The 4,855-nt window shown below is 38.7% G+C and overlaps 1 non-coding gene and 1 pseudogene across 1 annotated transcript; both read left to right on the top strand.

The window, feature by feature from the left end:
- The first annotated feature begins 2,297 nt into the window (after nucleotides 1–2,297).
- LOC118570387 lies at nucleotides 2,298–2,491 on the top strand (annotated as a pseudogene).
- Nucleotides 2,492–4,131: 1,640 nt separating this feature from the next.
- LOC118570727 lies at nucleotides 4,132–4,295 on the top strand. The gene has a single exon (XR_004943224.1). It is a non-coding gene; the product is annotated as a U1 spliceosomal RNA (small nuclear RNA).
- Nucleotides 4,296–4,855: the final 560 nt, after the last annotated feature.

The following is a 4,855-nucleotide window of genomic DNA, read 5'->3' as shown; positions in this document are numbered from 1 at the left end:
GAGAGTCCCAGTTCCAGCTGTGCCTTGGAGCGTGACCTGATGGGCTCACATTTTACACTGCTGCTGTTCCCATGCTCAAGCTCATCACCTATAGTCTGAGGGACAAAGACATAAAAGGTGCAATGAAAAGTTCTCTGAGAGAAATTGGTTTATGAAAAAATTACATTTTTAATATTGAGTAACACTAAAAATAAGGCTTATTGTAAGTCAATATGTTTATGGTCAGAAATTAGAGGAGAGCACTCCTCATTTTAGTTAATAATACCTTTTCAAAAAACGTATTTCAACAAGGCATAAGTAGATTCTCTGGTAATGAATGTTGAAATTGTCAGTATACAATGTCATTATTATAACTATAAATATGTCCAAACAGGTTCTAAAGTAATTGTATACATATTGAGTATTTGAATATATATTGTTTTATTGCTTGGTTTTCAGTTGTGATCATATACACAATATCACATGCCTTGGAATATCATATTCAATCAATGTAATAAAGATTTTTCATTCACTATAAAAAAAGAATATAGATGTTAACTTAGTCTATATAATTTAAGACAGATTCAGGTTCCAGGAAAAATAAAAACCCATGAGCAATCTGTCAGATAATTGAATACTACTTTGACTCTCTGTGCTTTCTAATGTAAGCAGCAGCACTTGGTAGATTTAGCCATGTGGTTCTGGTTTTAGAGTCAAGGATATAATAAAGGGGTTGTGGAATCTCCCTCTATGGCTAAAAAAAGGTTTAGAAGCCATGCATGTGTCAGGGGTGTCCCTGCATGGAGGCCCACATAGGCCATTGCCTGAAACTGTAAAGGTGAATACTGGATTGCCTTGGAGAACCCAAGACATTGGAAATGCTAGAGTCATGGGATACCTGACAAAGACATCTGCTAACAAAGCATGGAACTAGATCAAGGAAGAGAAGTGTGTTGTTGTCAGCAGAGCTGAAAGGAGTTGGAGATCTGAAAAGTCCTTTATGTTAGACATGGAGATCTAAAATTCAGAGTTCGCCCTGCTGGTTTTAAGTCTCTATTTGGTCCAGTATTTCCTCACTATGCTCCCTTTCCTCCTGTTTGTAATGGAAATGTGTATTCTTTGCCATTGTATGTTGGAAGTATGTGATCTGTTTTTTTTTTTTTTTTATTTTTTTTATTTTCATGGGATTACAATGAAGAGATTGCCTTAAATCTCAAAAGAGACTTTGGACTTGTAAACAGTGTTGAGATTTTGACAGACTATGGGACTTTTGAAGTTGACTGAATGAAAATTTGCATTATGATATGGCTACAAGCCTATGGGTGTCAGGGAATTTGGTGGTTTAAATGGAAATGGCCCTGATAGTCTTATATTTTTGAATGCTTGATTACCAGGGAGTGGAACCGTTTGAAAGAATTACAAAGATTAGGAGGTGTGGCCTTGTGGGAGTAGATATGTCCTTGTTGGAGGAAGAGTGTCACTGGGGGTGGACTTTGATGTTTCAAAAGCCCATGGCAGATGTAGTCTCCCTCTCTCTCTCTCTCTTTCTGTCTGTCTGTCTCTCTCTGTCTGTCTCTCTCTGTCTGTCTCTGTCTCTCTCTCTCTGTCTCTGTCTTCTCTCTCTCTCCTTACAGACCTGAAAACAGCTATGGCACCAGTGCTTTCCCTCATGCTCCCATGCTCCCCACCATAAAGATAATAAACTGAACCTCTGAAAGTGTAAGCAAGCTTCCAACCAAATGCTTTCTTCTTTAAGAGTTGCCTTGGTCACAGTGTCTGTTCCCAGCAGTAGAACACTGACTAAGACAGAGGTATTAGTTAAATTGTTTAAATGAAATTTCATTTTTAAGATGTGCTTAAAACTCACTACATAGACCAGGTTGGCCAAGACCTTGAGTTCATCTGCTTCAGCTTCCTAAGTGCTAGGACTACAGATCTGTGTATCACTCTGCCCAGCTGAGGGACTAGATAAATCAAGAGAATATAGTTTCCTAAGGGAAGGACTTAGTAAATCTTTCCAAATATTCCTATCTCAGCATTATTTGATTAGATTTCAAAGGAAGCTTCTCAAATGGAAATCCAAATCATCTTAACAAATTATTAAAGAATGTAGAAATAGTAGCCTTCACCTTCAGTTAGAGTCTACTATACTTGGACAGTAATTTATAGAAGTGAAATAATATCACCTACAAATTGTACTCACAAATAATGAAAGTGTCTGGGACAAGAAAATAAGAAGAATCTTGGGAAAGTGAGGAGGCAAACTAGAATTTCTGAAGGTACATTTAAGAACTAGCCATCAGCTGACTGTAGGCGCCATGTCAGACCATGATGGTGGCAAAAAGAAGCCCCTGAAACAGCCCAAGAAGCAGACCAAGGAGATGGACAAGGAAGATGAGACTTTCAAGCAGAAACAGAAAGAGGAGCAGAAGAAACTCGAGGAGCTAAAACCAAGGCCGCGGACAAGGGACCCCTGGCCACAGGTGGAATTAAGACATCTGGCAAAAAGTAAGCTGTTCCTCGTATCTGAGATGACGGTGACCCTCTTCCATTCCTATTTAAACATCTGGATTCCTTGCCATAACATCTTTGCCACCTACAGCTAGAATGAGGTGTTACTCTGGAGCCTGTTAAACATCTGGATTCCCTACTATAACATCTTTGCCACCTATAGTTAGAATGAAGTGTTATCCTGGAGACTGTTGTACATTGTAATAAACTTTTGTAGAAAAAATTATAATAATCAATAATACATGGTCTCTAGTGTTCAGCAGTTCCTACCTCAGCTGTGAATTTAAAGTAAACTCAGTCCGAAATCCTACCAGAGCTGTTACATCTTTGTTGTACTCTGAATTCTGTATCACTTTGAATTAATTAAACCAACTCATTAAAAGGCAAAAAAAAAAAAAAAAAGAACCCTCACTCCCTAGCATTATATAAATGAAATACAATGCTTGAGGCGTGGGAGAGGTATAGTCCCAGTTTAAAAAATAATTCTTCCAGCTGCAATTTTGGAATGCAGCAGAACAAACTGTGTAGCCTCAATTTAAAAATCATGATCACAGCAAGAGCAAGAGAAAGATTTCTTAAGATTAAATTTATCTAATTTTTCAGGCCAGCTAATAGCTCATCTTCCCGTGCACATGCCACAAAAACTAAAAAACTCACAAAACAACGTTTTGTGTGGACTTTTAGAAAAGTTCCCTTTTTTCATTTTTTTTGCTGATGTTTTCTTATTATCAAGACTGTGCATGCTTTTAACACCCATCTGCCCCATCACATTTATTTTCTTGGTTGAGGTCTGAGTGACAAGTCCATTGATACAACTGAATCATCCCTCCACAGGCATGGCTTTGTTATCAGGTTGGTTCTCAAGTAGATTTGGGGCATTTTAAAGGAGCATCCGTTGAACATGATTAGCCTTTGTTTGATATGACATCCATCCTAGCCATGGCTGGTAGGATTTTACATTTTCGACATGTGAAGCCAGCTAGATAGCGAGCTGACACGCCGCTAAGCAGTTCCTTTCTTTCTGGTTATCAGGTTAAGCCGCCAGAACGGAGCTGAAAGAGTATGACCATGAAAGTTTGTTGAACCAGGGCCAAAGTCCTACCTTCTCATGATGCCAGGATTTTCTAACAAGGGGGCTGAGTTAGGTCTTGTCTCAATAGAAAGAGAAGTCAGAAAAAAAACTGACACCCGAAAGGTGAAGTGAAGGAACATGACAGGGCGGACATTTCTTCTCGTTTTTCCACCCTCTCTTCCTCCCTCCCTTCTCCCCTCTCTTTCCTTCTTTCCTCCTTTGACTTTTCTTCCTTTGTTTGTTCATCTGTATTTATTTATCTAATCTCTTGGTGCTGACAGATTTTGAACTCAGGGCTTCACACATGTTAGACAAATGCTCTGCTACTGAGTTGTATATCCTAGCCCTCTTTTGATTTTTGAGATGAAGTTTCATTACATTGCCCAGTCTGACCTTGAACTCAGCCTCTCAAGTCCTAGGATTGTAAGCACGTGTCACTAACTCCACAATGCTGCTACTGTGAACCTAAATAATATTCCACAGAAAACCACGTGAAATATGAGGAAATTTGAAAAGATGTTTCACCAATCTAACTTTAGAAAACACAATGCTATATAAAAATAATGAAGATACTTACCTGGCAGGGGAGATGCCATGATCACGAAGGTGGTTTTCCCAGGGCGAGGCTTATCCATTGCACTCCAGATGTGCTGACACCTCCGATTTCCCCAAGTGTGGGAAACTCGACTGCATAATTTGTGGTAGTGGGGGACTGCGTTCGCGCTCTCCCCTAAAATAAAAAAAAAAGTAATTAGGACATATTATACCCCAAGTCATGATAGTTCATGAATACGTAACAGTAACAAAATAGATATCCAAAATATTATTGCTGTGGAAAAGGCAAGCAGACACAATTTAAAGAGACTTTATTTCAGAGATGCATGGAGTTTTGTAGCCATATTTTAAAAATTTAAGAATCATACTCTACTCTATAGTGTCATTACATAAACAACTCTAGACATGTTTTATTAGCTTTTAAGGAAGTGAAATAAGACAGTAGAGGACTTAGGAAGGTAGAATGTAGTTGTTTGAGTTGGAATTTAACTAAGATGTGAGGGTATTATTAGCACACTGTCTTCTTGAAATAGATAGCAATTGTTAACATGTGTATGATGTGTATGTGCGTGCCAGTTTTACACACTTTGCAGAAAGGGATTCCTTTGGGTTGGTGACTAGGAATACTGTGTGAAAACCTCAAGTGTAAATGCTACAGGCTGTTTGGAGAGTTAGCATCCTCATCTCCCGATAACCCACACATCACCTTTCCTGCTCGCATCTCCAACTTCTCAGCTG

The sequence above is a fragment of the Onychomys torridus genome, chromosome 19, assembly GCF_903995425.1.
Source record: "Onychomys torridus chromosome 19, mOncTor1.1, whole genome shotgun sequence".
NCBI lineage: Eukaryota > Metazoa > Chordata > Mammalia > Rodentia > Cricetidae > Onychomys > Onychomys torridus.
The sequence above is the reverse complement of the archived record's forward strand: the minus strand, read 5'-3'. Positions and strand labels throughout refer to the sequence as shown.